Below are 15,745 nucleotides of genomic sequence, written 5' to 3'. Positions count from 1 at the left end.
GACTTTTCCTGTCAGTTCTTCTTGTTTACTTTCTATTTACCCATCTTTTAAAACTAAGCTGAAATGTCACTCCCTTCATGATGTCCCTTTGTTTCTCCCACCTGGATGCTACCCTACCACTCTCTCCTAATTTCCCTAGAACTTCATATCAGCCCTATTTTATTCTTTGTGTTCTGCCTTGAATTACTGTTTAGCACTTGTGGTGAGAAATACTGCCATGTAAACTAGGCTAGGTGTCTAGGCAGCTTTGTAGTGTCGTGGATAGAGCTCTGGGCCTGGAATCTGGAAGTCCTGAGTTAAAATCTAGCCAGTTGTGTGACCCTGGGTAAATCACTTTATGCTATTTGCCTCAGTTTCTTCACCTGTGAAATGAGCTGGAGAAGAAGAAAATGGCAAACTGCTCCAGTATCTTTGCCAAAAAATTCCTGAAAGGGATCGCTAAGAATCCTACACGACTGAAAATGATTGAACAACAGAAACAAGAACAACAAATTAAGTTAGCTCCAGTTCCTCCCCCCTCCCTCCCAAAAGGTTTAAAAACATACATTTGAGACTTTCTTTACTCAAGTGATAAAACCTCAAGGTGCTGGTATACTGGCAGTCTAAGTAATAGCAGCTATAATAGTACTAATGATACATCTATATGCTAAACATTGTATAATCATTATTTTATTGAATCCTCATGAGTACTCTGAGGAGGTACCGTTATTATCCCCATTTTATAGTTAAGGAGACTAAGGTAAACAGAAGTGACGTGGCTTATACAGAGTCATCCAGATATAATTTTCTGAGGCTGGATTTGAACTCAGGGTTTCCTCACCCTGGGCCCGGAGTTCTATCCATTGAGCTACCTAGCTTCCTAAGTTTAAAAAGTAAGCACACAAGGAAGTAAGATTAAACTTTTCTTAGACTTGCATGGCAATCACTAACAATGTAGAGGCAGTGAAGCAACATTCAACAGAATTAATGCTATGTCTTTGCTGTGTAATCCTCCCCTGCCTCACTATTTGATAGTTTACAGAATGTTTTCAGAATTGGATACGAGACGTAATTAGCTCAAAGCAAAGGCATTACTGAGATGGAGCTACAAAACATCCCCCATCCCCAATAAATCAGGAGCACACTTCCACAAACACACATAGGACATGTGTGGGAGAATGGGGGACATAAATGAGGTATAATGGCAGTGGGACATACATGTAGAGCATATGTAGGCAATTGACAGCTCCTATACTTTGTGGCTTCGATATCCTTCCTCCACTTATCAAATCCTCTCTATAGCTTGACTCTAGATTGCCAGGGTTAGTTCTCTCTTGAATTCTTTTCTCTGCTACAAGGGTTACACTCCTTGAGTCATTTCATGGATTGAGTCATTGCCTCTACGTCCATGTCCAATTGGACTGATGAGTGGGCATATTTCTGTTCCTTCAATCATGCCTTAGAGTTTCCTTGTCAAATGATATGAGATGTCTCTTTTCTTGACCATGTATAATTTGTTAGATGGATGGTAAGCTCGGTTAGGACCATGAGGACCATGTGTAATTCACTTTTTTGTCACCCAATTCTGAGCACCAGACCTTGCTCAGTTGACTACTCCATAAATATTTGTGGAACGAATTTTAGGTAGATTGCTGCCTCTTCCAGTTCTAGCCTTGTTTATCTCTAAAGGGATATGGTTGTGAGGCAGACAAGGACTGCAAAACTGGCTATTTCCTTGTGGCCGATTATTGTTATTCTGCCTAAGAGAAAATCAAAAATAGTAGCAGAGACAAAATTACAGTAAAATTGTATGGGGATTACTTTTCTGTTGTCTTGCTTGAATATTAAAGTTTAAATGTGAATATAAAAGTCTAAAATAATTGTATGAAAGAAAGCCCAGTTGAGTATTTCTAACACATAAATAAGACAGAAAACAGAATATTTGGGGCAGTGGAATATGCTCAATAAAATAAGATTAATGTGCAGAGGTGTTTCGACACATGTAATAGGATAGGGAATGTGTGAGCTGAACTCTCAATTTGCTTCAGGAACAAAGTTTCTGAAATATATGCCCTTATTATTACAAATGGGATATCTTTCTTTACAAATGGGAGAACTCAGTACTCATCGTGATGTTCTTTCAAAAGGAACGTGGCTATTCATCATCCTCTTTATCTTAATTAATATTTATTGAAAACCTATAAAAGTCTTGAGTAGTGTATGACAGGAAAGAGTATACAAGAGATTACATTCCTGCCTGAATTTACATGTTAAAAAAAATAAAACAAACAGGTACATTTTCCCTTCTTTCCTTTTATCATTATGGTTCCTGTTTTCCAGAATGTTCTATGAGTCTTTGGGAAATTGAGCAGATCCCTTTTTTGCTCTTCAGGAAATGCCATTCTGGAGAGGGAGAAAAAAGCAAAGTAGAGAAATGATTATTTCCTTCTCACATTAATAGTCCATTATTAAAATTGGGGAGACCTGAGCTTTTCTCCCTGGTCATATTTCCTTGTCCAAAACCCATACCCTCAAGGACAGGAGTGATAGAAGATTGAATTAACATATTCCTCCTTCTGGATATTGCTATCCACCCAACTAGACCAGATTTTTAATATAAGGTGAATTTTTGCCACTTGTATTCTACTCAAGCAAGCCTGGTTGGAGGCAGATCCTTTGTTTATGGAAGTAGCCTGGGTATAGAGAAAGATTCTTTGTCCAAGAGTGACATGATGTCACTCTCTCAGTCCCTGTTTGGAATGAGACCGCTTCTCATTGTGATATTCATTCTCTCAGTAATTGTTAGCCAATCAAAGTTGAGGGCTACCCTCTGGAATACCTACTTTTCTAAGGGCATGTAAGCTCTGAGCCTGCTGCCACGATTCAAGAGTGTCACTGACCTCTTTTATCAATAAAATGCTTGAATCATTAATAACAATGATTCTTTATCCAGAAATTATGTCTCTCAAACTTTTTAAATCTCACAGAAGTAAGGCAACAATTTTCTTCTTTGGCATACTGGAAGGAACACTGTGCTTTAGCCAGGATAATATAATAGAAATTCATAAATCAATAAGTATTTATTAAATGCTTACTATATGCCAGGAACTACGCTAAGCTCTGGGGATACAAAGACAGAGGGAAAAATAAGGGTCAGAAGCCCTAGATTTGGATATTTTTTTCCATCATAAGCTCAATGATCTTGGACAAGTCACTCATTTTTCTAGGACTCAGTCTCTTGATCATTAAAATGAAGGATAATTAAAGTGCCTCCCAAGCTTCATTATCTATGATTCTATATAAGCCTTTGTCATTCAGGGAAGGCTTCATGTAGGATGTGGTAGTCGAGTAGTTCAGTGGTTGTGAAGGATAGGACGTTAAAAACAGGTGACATCCCAGCTAAGGTGATGTTTTAACAACCAAGTAGCTCCTCCCACCCGTGCCAAAATCAGAAGCTGATATACCTAAGAGGAGTAAGGCTATATGTGAGTTTTGCCAAACCCTTCAAGATAAATCAGCTTTGAAAATGGAACATAAATATAAACCATACAGATAAAGGCTACTTGGATGCTTACATTAGATATTGAATAGTACGTAAGACTTTTTCCATAAGCTGTAACTTTTTCAAAAGTTTCTGAACATGAATGCAAAAACTTATCCAGGAGATAATCTCAGAGAAAGGAATTTCTTGTAAGAGAAAGGAATGCAAATAAATGTTCCCGGAATAATTTACAACCTTAATAAGGATGTCTTTTATTTCACCTAGGAAGAAGCATTTTTTTTCTTCAAGTTTTCCAGGAATGGAGATTTCACAGTTGTAAGAATTAGACAGAAATATGCCCAGAGAAACAGAGACATCAAGGAAAAGGAAGACTATTAATCATCTTGGAGAATGAAAATAGTGACAGTTTTAAGTCACTGAAATGTGGGGCTCACTCTTTAAATGTACTTTTAGTGTATAAACGGATGGAAAGAAACTTGAACCAACACAAAAAGAATAAAGGGAATTTCAAATAGTTATTGACCAAAGAACATAAGGGAATATTTGCAAATGTTAATCAAGTTTATGAAGAAGGTAAGGGACAGTTCAGGGCAAAAAGGATCCTATTAGTCTTTGAAGAAAAGGGGAAAATATCAAAGTTGTAAGGAAATAAAGTTCAAATACAAGGCCAGCTTGATTTTTTTTTTCCAAACTCAGAGGGGAAACAAGAAAAAGACTAGATGATTATTGAAAATTTGAGTTTGCTTCTAAAAAATAGCCAATACAAAGATTTGAATTGTATTTAAGAATAAAATGAAGATTTGGGGCTAGATAGTCTTTAAGATTCCTCCCTTTTCAGCCCTAAAATTCCTTGTCCCTAAATATGATTAATTCCAGAGCAGAGGTTGACAAAGATTAAAACAAACAAACAAACAAACATGTCAGGTAATAGATAACAATAAAATGAGATGATTTTTGTAAAGTGCTTAACATGGTACCTGGCACATAGTAGATGCATGAAAAAAATGTTTATTCCCTTATACTAATGATAATAATAATAATCATAGTAATAATCACAATAATATTGATTTAGTGATTCAAGGTTTGCAAAGAACTTTTACAAACAGTATTTCATTTTATTGTCACAACAACTCTGGAAGGTAGGTGCTATAATTGCCCCCATTTTGCAGATGAAAAAAAAACTAAGGCAAACAGAAGATAAGTGACTTAACCCAAAGTCACAAAACTCCTGTCTGAGGGAGGATTTGAACTTGAATCTTCTTATCTCCAGGTCCGATGCTCTACCCACTGTGAAATCTAGCTGCTACTTGGTTTTACTTTTAATATAACATTTGGTACAAGATCAAGAACACAATTTGAAGAAGCCAGGATGTTAATATAGCCTCATAGATTACAATTTATTAAAACTCATAAAACGGTTCTGGCAAAATTTCAATGTTGAAGAGCCCTTTCTGATTTGGAGCATGACGTCTTTCAATAATGGTTGCACAGTTTTATGTGTCTAGAAGATATAATAGCTAACATTTATATAGCGCTTTAAGTTTTGCGAAGCATTTTATGCGCAATTTTGTCAGTTAAGTACTATTATTATCCCCATTTTACAGATGAAATAAATGAGACAGAGTGGTTAAAGGGACTTGCCTATAATCACATAGCTGGTAAGTACTTGAGGCAGGATTCAAAATCCTGTCTTCTTTGGCTTCCAGCCCTGAGCTCTACCTGCTGTGCCACCTAACGGGGGATAATGGAATAAGCATTTATTAAGTGCCTGCTCTGAGTCAAGTATTGTGCTAAGTACTTTGAAAAATGCTATCTTATTTGAACCTGATGGAGACAATTTCTTCCTCCCTTCAAGCCCTGTGTTCTACCCACTTAGCCACATAGTTGTCTGATATACAGGCATATTGGAAGGATACATAATTTCCTGTCATGTGGGAACGCCTTCCACAAAGGCAGATTGCTACCAGCAAGTGACCCAGGTAGAACATAAATGACCATGAAGGATATAAGTAGAGGTTAAATGTCTTGCTCAGGGTCACGCAACCTGTGTTTAACTGAGATGGTCATTTACCCAAAGCCAGTCTCTACCAGAAGGGCAGTTAGGTGGCTCAGTAGGTAGTGTACCAGCCCTGGAGTCAGGAGGACCTGAGTTCAAATGTGACCTCAGACACTTACTAGCTGGGTAACCCTATTTGCCTCAGTTGTTTATCTGTCAAATGAGCTGGAGAAGGAGAGGGCAAACCACTCCAGTATCTTTGCCAAGAAAACCCCAAATGGGGTCACAAAAGAGTCTGAAATGACTCAACAACAACAAAACCTCTACCAGAGGAAGAATGGTTTTGGGGAAGGGAAGAGTTATTTCTGAGCTGAGGTTGGGGTAAGGTATATCATCAGCCTACATCTGGAGGAGGTCTCAAGGTGGTAAAATTCAATTCAGTATAATAATTACTTATTAAGTGATGACAATATGCCAGATGTAGTGGTACAAATGTTAGGCTTACAGTCAGGAAAATCTAGATTCAAATCCAGCTATCTAGCCAGGAAGAGGTTTAAGAAAAATGATGATAGTGGTAACCATAGGTTTCTAGGGGTGCTCGAGACCTCAAAATAAAGACACACCATGTCCTGCAGAAAGAATTCGACTGAAGCCTTCTCAGCCAAGGGAAAAGACAAAGTTTATTAAGGATTCACCCAAATGGGTCGTCTTAAGAAATCCCACCCTGTGAGACTCCTGTTCTCACAAGCGGGCCAGATTCAATCTACTGAGCTAGATTGAATCTGAGAACCTTCATGGAGGCAAGATGGAGATTACACACAGAAAGATTGTGGGAGGGATTGAGGGGTGGTCTGGGGTGACTAGAGGAGGGGTTTAGGGAGGGTCTTGAGGAGGAATTTAAGGAGAAGCCGATGGGACAGGGATGAGGTCAGACTCCAGAACCAAGAGAATGGGATTAAGGGTGGGAAGTAGTTGAAGGCATGGATATTGATGGTACCGAGGGTGGGAAGTAGCTGGACAATAAGGGCACCGCTAGGTAGATAGCCTCAGGCCAAGGCCAGATCAAGTGGGAAGATTCAAGGAGAGTTCAAGGGAGTTCCCAGAGGTTGTGGCCTCATCATTCCCCCCTCAAAAAATAGAACCCAAATTCTTTTGGGGTCCAAGGGCATTCCTACAGTCTAAACTCCATCAGCCATGCTTGCATTAGGAGCTGATTTGATTAGTAGCAGCAGCAGTACGTAATGTTTCTCCCTACCTCTTTAAGAAAGCTTAGCTTTTAAATCAGACCACAAGTTCAAACTATGCAAATAAGGACCACATGAACCCTTAAATAACTAATAGAACATGAGAAATTTCTCTAATATGTAGCTAGTGATTCAGGTTATCACAGTACACTTAAATATCATTTGAAAACATAATTATAAAAATTGAAAATTAGATGCAAGTTCCAAATAATTTGAGCCTGAATATTTCTGCATCACATTAAAAAAAGTAGCTTAATTTTTTCATTTGACACAAACTCTAAATCCTAATTTGAGTGTCCTATTCCTATAGAAATAGTTACTATTTTTGCTGGGTTTTCTAATTGCATTGTAAATTTAAATATTCTTTCCTCATAAACAAGTTTTTAAAAATCCATAAATCTTTTCTTCAAATAATAACTGAATTAAAATGAATCAAGTAAATATTAAATATGTGTATATATGTATATGATTAAATATTATGATATAACAATATAATATGACAATAACATAGTATAGTAAAAAAAGTATTGTATAGTATAAGGCACATGTGCATGCATACAGTTGTAAGTACATATGCATATGTATGTTTGTGTGGCAAAAGACTGAGAGCCACAAAACATTGAGATTCACAGACTGAATGTAATTCACAAAACAATATAATCATTTGCTTTGCTTTTCTATGTATATTTGTTAGAAGAGTTTTGTTTTACTTTCTTCCCTCCAACCCCCAGTAATTAGAGGAGGTTGGAATGAGAGTAAATGGTTGTTAATTTTTTAAAATAAAATTTAAATAAAAAGACATTTGTGCTAGATTGTATAAATCTGTACCCACATATGTATACCAAGTGGTGTGGTGTGTGTAACTAACATCGCATGTGTGTGAGAGGATGGGAACAATGGGCTGCCAAGTTTCTGGTCACAAAGTCTTCAAATCCTGCCCTGGGGTTATTAACATCAAAGTTGGCACTGAATTCTTCAAACAGCTATGAATAGAACAATCCATCTCCATTTTCAATGGAAGACAGCTTATGAAAATGGCAAGGTAACTACAATATTATCCAATACTTATTTTTTTGCTCAAACAATTGTATTTTTTGTCATTTTGTCACTTTTAATAAAAACAGTTCATTACATGTATGGATAAACTCAATTTAGTTTTTTTTTTTAAATTGTATTTTAAGACTTTTCCTATAAATAAATTAACTCACTTTAGATCATCAAGGAAATTCATAATTTCATCAGTGTGGGGGATCTCTCTATTGAGATAAATTAAAATCTCTCTGTACCCTAATGAGTTACTATGGCTGAAGAAAATCATTCTGTGATCACTGACAGTCTGATAATGAACCTGGTTCTGGTATGACTTAATTACTTGTACCAGGTTCCATGCCTTTCCAGCTTGGTAGGAAGTGCCTCCTAGTGTTTATATCTTTGACAAGTCCAAGGTCACTTCAATACTATGATCAGTTAGAATTTTAACGGGAAAAGAAAATCATAAATCAGAAAATGAAACTTCATCAGACCGTGTCTCTCAGTTTGGGTTCCAAACCATGGCAACACATCTTAGGGACTGGTTTTTTATCAGGTTCTATAAACTACTTTTGTATGTCTGTTTGCTAATTAAGAGAACCTATACATCTCCTTAGGGCAGCTAGGTGGCGCAGTGGATAGAGCCCTGGGCCTGGAGTCAGAAACATGTCAGTTCAAATCTAACCTCAGATACTACTAGCTGTGTGATCCAGGGCAAGTCATTTAGTCCTCTTTGCCTCAGTTTCCTCATCTACAAAATGAGCTAGAGAAGGAAATGGTAAACCATTCCAATACCTTTGCCAAGAAAATCCCAAATGGGATCATGAAGAATAAGACATGACTGAACAACAGTAAGATATCTCCTTGAAAATGCCTTTTTGGATTATCTTTCCTGGGACTGTCCTTTCTGCATAAAGGTAAATGTAATGAAGTTTTTTTTTTTCAGGAAAGAGAATCTTTCTGTGTGGGGTTGGGGTTTGGACTTCACTCCCTCTACCTCCCGCCACCCTCCATATACACTAGACAAATGAACAAAGAAATGTGTTTTCCCCTGTGTTTCTGCTTCTTTTGCAGCTTGCCAGGATTAAACTGTAGCCTGTTTAAGTCACATTGTCATGCACTGGGAACCCCCTAGAGTTTAGGCTTTGCCAAAGAACTAGCAACAAAGAAAAATCAGCCCCTAGTCTTTCTGGCTGTAAAAGTAGGAAGGAAAAATTCAATTTCCCCTGACTTTTATTAGGTTGGGCTGCGCTATCCAGCCACTTCCCTTTACCAATGACTTTAAGTAGAAATTGTTGTTGTACTTTTGGAATGGGATTGAGATAGTTCTGATGGGAATGGGATTTAGTGGAAAAAATTAAGAATCACAATTTAAACAAAAAACCAGAAAGGCTCAAGGCAGGAAACACATACCACCAATGCTCACATTAGTTATGCTCTAAAACACTGCCACTCTGTGGTAACTTGGAAACATAGCAACTGCTTCTAAATACCTATAGGCAAGGAGTCCCCATAGTGACTTGTTAAGGGAGCTTCCTCATTTCAGGCATTAATCTGAATGCATTGTAGGGGTTTATAAAGGGATGGGTACCCTGATTTCCCATTTTCTTCTCCAATTTCAATCCTCTTTCCTCTATTCCCTCCTTCCCCCATACCCATGCAGTTCAGCAGGTAGAAGCTTAACATGATTGGCAGAGAGTTTATATGAGGAAAAATTCCTGAAGAAGGGTTGTCAGTGATAGTAGAAGATAGTTCAGAGAGTGGCCAGATTTGAGAAGAAATGAGAAAAGTGTTCAGGAATGGAGTGGGCAACTGGGGAAGTATAACTGTAGAAGAAGTATATGCAGGTAAAGTGGAAAGAGAACTGAAGAGGCACCTAGGAGATTCAGTTCCTTGTCTCAAATCTGAAATTAACTAGCAATAGGACCATGATCTCTCTGGGCCTCTGTAAAATGTGGAAGCTGGTCCAGATGATCTCAGAGGTCTCTTATAACTCTAAATGCCTGTGACTACACGACTCATTCATACTTCAATATGTCGGTGAATGTGTGGTCTTTTTCGTCAGTCCAGCTCTTGATCTTATCACACCTCCTTAACCTCTGTAAATCTTATCCATGTCCTTCTAGAAATCCCCTCTTGAGTATCTACTCAATGTACTGGAACCTTTCTTCAAAAAGGAGTCCTTAATCTTTTTTTTATTTTTCTTGATGGGAGAAGTCATGGTGTCCTTTGGCAGTTGGTGAAGTCTATGAACCTCTTCTTAGAATATTTTAAAATGCATAAAAGAAAATATGTGAGATTAAAAGTAAACCAATTATATATTATATAAACAGGAAACAAATATATACTTCTTAATAGCACATTAATATACTTGTTATATATACATTAGTATAACATAGCTACATGTGCTTGATTAACACACCATATTTTATACATATGTAATTGCTTTTCTTTTAAACCTTATGAAATTTTTAAAGACTTATAAAGAAAAGTTTTTGGACCCCAAATTAAGAACTCCTGTGAAGATCTTCTAATACATTATTTCATGGAGGCCAATAAAACACTGAGATTGTCCAATTATTATCTTTTACTCTCCCTACATGTTTTTAGCCTTTAAAATACACATTGCATATTGGTGAATACTGATGGGGGAAATGGTTTGGCTTCCATACAGACACCTTGAAGGCAGAGACCATATTTCATTCATTTCAGTATCTGGAAAAACTAGCATAATACCCCGCTTATATTAAATCCTTAGTAAATGTTCTAGGGTCCTAACTGAATGAATGAAGTGGAAGCTGACATGAACCATCTGCCATTTGAAATTTTTGGTACCAGTCATTCTTTTTACAATACAAGTATCTTGAGGTCAGGTGCTGTTTTTTTTTTAATATAGTAGGTATCAAACAAATGCTTCTTGGCTTACACTGAATTATAGAAAATATTGGGAATTACACAACAGAGGTGATGCTCAGAGTTGGACATGCACACTGCTCTGTTGCTGAAAGACATGCCTTTATGCTTTGCTGAGATGCTATAATAACAATTACTTATTGGTCCCTATCGCTGGGAGATTTGCCCAATAGGTTGACTGATGAGCATCATCGAGGATAGAATCTTTTGAAAAAAAAATTCCCTCTACCCTTGTTAGGCTATGAAAGGAGTGAGGGAAAGGGTTTCACTTCACTTCCAATCTTCCCTAGACTTCCAGTAATGGAGGGGTAAAAATTTCTTTCCCTTACCTTTCCCACTCCCAATTCCAGCAGCAATTATACCTAGCAATTTGAGCATGTGACCATGACAATCAACATTTATTTGCCCAACCAAGCCTGAGTCCCTGGCTACCTTCTGGTCTTTGTTTTCTTTCTTCTTCTGTCTTCTTCTCTACATACAAATTCACAACCAACAACCAAAAATAGACATTTTCAGCCTTGGCTGTTTGGCAGAGTTGAAAGATGATTCTGGAGTTTACACCACTTCTTACAGGAGAGAAAGTTCCCCCTCATCTGCAATGGAATGGACTAGTAAAGGCTCAGCCCTGTCACTTCTGTCCAAAAGATGAAGACATTTTGAGGTTCTCAGAGAGTGAAGGTCTAAAAGAAATCTCCATTAGCAGTCCTCTAAAATGACTTTACCTTTCAGGGAGATTATAATAATGACAATGAATTATTATTTTATGCTTTAAGTTTGTTTTTGTTTTGCTAATGTCAATTTATGGCTCTTTTGTGTATTAACCATTTATCTGATGGTGTAGGAAATAGATATTCTTCATCTAATATACCTTTTGTACATTGAAAAACTTCTAGAAGGGTTACTCTTTGGGGGAGCTAGAAATAAGTCATACTTAAAGCCTTTTAAAAGACATTTTCCCTGAAATTCCTGGGTGGAAACAATGATCCAGTGTATAAGAAAAAAGAAAAAAAATATTGTCTCCCTTCCTTTATAGATCAGGCCCCTCTTAAGAGCCATTTAGTCCATGTGAATCTGGAGCTAGAGCCTTTCATAGGAGAGGAACTACCTTGAGCATGGGTGCATGAGCAGTTGTGCTCATTGTGGATTTCCCCTGATTCTTCATTTCAGAAAGATGAGAAGCCTTAAATTTGTCTTCACAGATTGTTGTTTACAGATTGGTGTTTCATCATCAATGCCATTTTCTCACAATGAGGATCCCAAATCCTGGATTATGTGATCACTCTCCTGCTCTCCTCCAATTCCCTCTCCTCTCCTTTCTCCTTCCCTTCACTGTATGAGCTCTCAGAATCAACCTGTGATTCAAAAATTTTAATAAGGTTAGCCTAGTTTAATTTGAGTGGATTTGAAACCTCTGTTGTCACAATCAAAGAAGCATTCACATTACCAAATTAACAGGGCTTATTAGGAGAGTGGCCGACTACTGAAGTCCTTTGAACACCGAGCCATATGGGTATATCAAGACCAGATCAAACAGGTCTGACAGTAATTAAGATAATAGGTACTCTCCCTGATTTTCCCCAGTTTCATCTGAGCCTATTGGGTAACACATTCTGGGCATTTTGTACAGGATGTCAAAGGACACATACTGCAAATGGATTTGCATTATTGAGGCCATCACACACTGGGCACCCTTTGGCAACATGGCAGCCACCCTCCTCCTGCCAGTCGCTATTCTCCCATGAGCCTTTAGCACATGCCACCACAAAGGCTCCACAGGTCAGTGGCTTCATACCTCTGGTTTTCTTTGTGCCAGATGGTTAGGCTGCCACCATCTCTTCCTGGTGACATTTCACTTTGATATACCTTCAATTCTGAGGCATTTGCTAAATAGGTAACTACAGCATGTATAATTTCCTCATTAAATCCAAAGACAAGGTCACTGTATGTTAAACGGAAGAAGCAGCTAGTTCACACATGTTATCGGCATGAAAATATGAGTGCTAAGTTTGTGCACTGACCTTTCAATATCGTTCAGAATTAACTTCGGCAGACCCTGTCTAATGGTAACTATATAAGGCCTGCTTTACTAGGGAAAAAATCACAGGGTAAAGAGTGAAAATTTGTTTTCCGAAATGGGAGGTGCTCTTTGAGATATACATATAAAACAAGATTAGACTTTAGATATGAGTAAATATCTCAATTAAGAAAAAAAAAACCCACTGAGGTTCAGCTATGTCTGTAAAAGTTACCAGATGAGCAGAAACTGCAAACTCTGACTCACTTATAGTGTTGACTTAATAAAGAAATGACTGATGGAGACTGAAAAAAGCTTGTTGGGGAATAAAAGATGATCTCTAACAGATGAAGGGAAGATAAACACAGATTTGTAGTTAGAAAAGATGCCTACCTGCCCAACAAGTATGCGAATAGGTTGTCAGAATACTGAAAAGAGAAATGGGGGAAAAAAAGTCCTTTTTTGAGCAAGAAGGCTTGTATCTACACACAAAAAGTATGGTGAGAAATTGAAACAATTATCTGGATAGTTAAAGCTCAAATTTATTTTCTTTTGATGAGGCTAGATAATGAGGGTGGGAGTAAGTTGTGACTTTGAATTATATGGCGTATAGCCTTAATTTCTCTAACTGTGGACCTGGAAAGAGGTCAGAATGGACCTCTGGCAGACTTCATTTAATCCCTCATTTTCTAAACACAAATGGCATCTAAGAACAAAGAGCCCACAGAGAAATGACAGTGTTTCATAACCAAATGCACTGGTTCAAATGAAATCAGTATTTATCAAATTTCAATAGCCCTCATCCCAGTGTCTGTGTTTGGCCCAAGAGTCATACCAGATGCTCAGGCCCTTTAATGCCAAGAAACCTTCAGGATGAACATGTATGCTAGAATTTAATTGAAAATTAGACTTTCAATTATATCTAAAGTTATTCTGGCCCCCTAACACACAATTTCTTTTTAACTTATAGTTTTTATGTATTCAGCTTTGGGAGGAATTGAGAATGACATAATAGTCAGGCTCTCAATTAGAATTTAGGCAACAGAATATCTCTTGCTACAGGAGAAAGGTTATGGTATACTGCTAGAAGGGAAGGGATGGTCTCTTTGTATGTTTTAGGGATGACCTGTGCTCTGAGTAGGATTGTTTTAATTTTTGAAGTTATGGGAACACTGATACATACACACATGCAAATATATATTATATATATGCATATATGTATGTATCTATATATTCATGTATAGGTATAGGTGTGTATATGTATATATATATGTATATATACATATATGTATATGTGTGTTTATCAGCTTTATGTTTTCTTTTGCTCCTTTGGTCAGGAGTAGGGGTAATTAATAGTTTAGAGATTACATGGGAATGAAGTTTTAACAGTCATAGTTATAGGCAATGGTTAGAGCACTAGGATTGGAGCCAGGCTTGGAGCCAGGATGATCTGAGTTCAAGTCCTGACTCAAACATTTAATAGTTGTGATTTTTGGTAAGCCACTGAACCTCTGTCTGCCTCAGTTTCTTGAATTATAAAATTGGACCATCATAGCACTAACCTCCCTCCCTCTCTCCCTCCCTCCCTCACAAGGTTATTGTGAAGATCCATACACAAAAACAACATAGTATCTAATTAGAACCTGCCTGAGGTGAACAACACACACACATATGAATAGATTATTATTAAATACAAAATACATACAAATAAATTTATGAGAGAAGGAACTAGAAACTGGGGTGATCTGGACAGATTTCTTATAGAAGGTTGTATTTGAGTTGTGCATTGAAGGAAGCTATGGATTCTATTCAGCAGAAGTAAATAGGGAGTACATTCTAGGCATGAGCAACATGTCTGCAAAAATATAGAGATGGAGAAAAAGTGTGTTTGCAGACAGTGGGATTTGAGTTGAATACTAAAAGAAGCCATGGAAATCAGGAAGGGTAGGTAGATGATACGATAGATAGAGTATTGGGCCTGGAGAGGAAGACTCATCTTGAGTTTAAATTTGACCTCAGATACTTACTAGCTGGGTGACCTTGGGCAAGTCACTTAATCCTGTGTGCCTGAGTTTCCTCATCTATAAAATAAGCTAGAGAAGGAAGTGGCAAACCATTCCAGTATCTTTGCCAAGAAAATCCTATATGGGGTCACAAAGGGTCAGACATGACTGAAAAATTACTGAACAACAGTGGAAGGCAGAAGGTAAGGCAAGAAAGAATTTCATTAGAAGTATCAGTGGTATTTAAAAGCCAAGGAGTCAAGAGGTGCTGTGTCGTGTTCTGGGTACAACAAGAGGACCTGTAGTCGCATTTTAGAGTATGTAGAGGGAGGAGTAAGGTAGAACAAGACTAAAAAGACAGGAAGGTGTCAGGTTTTGACAGCTTTTAAATGCAAAAAGAACACTTTATGTTTGATCTTGGAAGTAACTGAAAGCCACTGAAGTTTATTGAAACGGGAAAGGAAAGACTGACATGGTTAAACCTGCACTTTAGGAATATCTCTCTGGCTAGTGAATGGAGTATGGCTTGTAGCGAAGAGAGACTTGTGGTAGGGAGATAAAAGAGAAGGCTATTGTAATAGTCAAGGTGAGTAGTGAAAAAAGCCTAAGCTAGGGTGTTAACTGTGCGTGGAATGAAAAGGACATAGAGGGGAAACGATTCGAAGATAGAAATGATAAGACTTGACAAGAGACACCAAAATTAAGGCTAGGTGACTGGGAGGAGATGGTACCTTGGACAGCAACAGGATGGCTTGAAGAAGGAGAGGTTTGAAGGAAGGAGACCAATAAGATTCAGAGAATTATAACCTCACAGATTTAGAAATGGAAATGGCCTTTAAGGAGCCTATTGCAATATCCCAAGTCAGGAGTTCTTGACCTTTTTGTGTCATAGATCTTTTGACAATCTGGTGAAGCATATAGATATCTTCTCAGAAGAAAGTTTTAAAGAGTATAGCATAAAATACATTGCATTATGAAGGAAATATGTATATATAGATACATATACATATATATGTATACATATATAGATATACATATATATGTATACATATATAGATGGAGTCT

The sequence above is a fragment of the Trichosurus vulpecula genome, chromosome 3 (assembly GCF_011100635.1).
Source record: "Trichosurus vulpecula isolate mTriVul1 chromosome 3, mTriVul1.pri, whole genome shotgun sequence".
NCBI lineage: Eukaryota > Metazoa > Chordata > Mammalia > Diprotodontia > Phalangeridae > Trichosurus > Trichosurus vulpecula.
Note: the sequence above shows the minus strand (reverse complement) of the source record.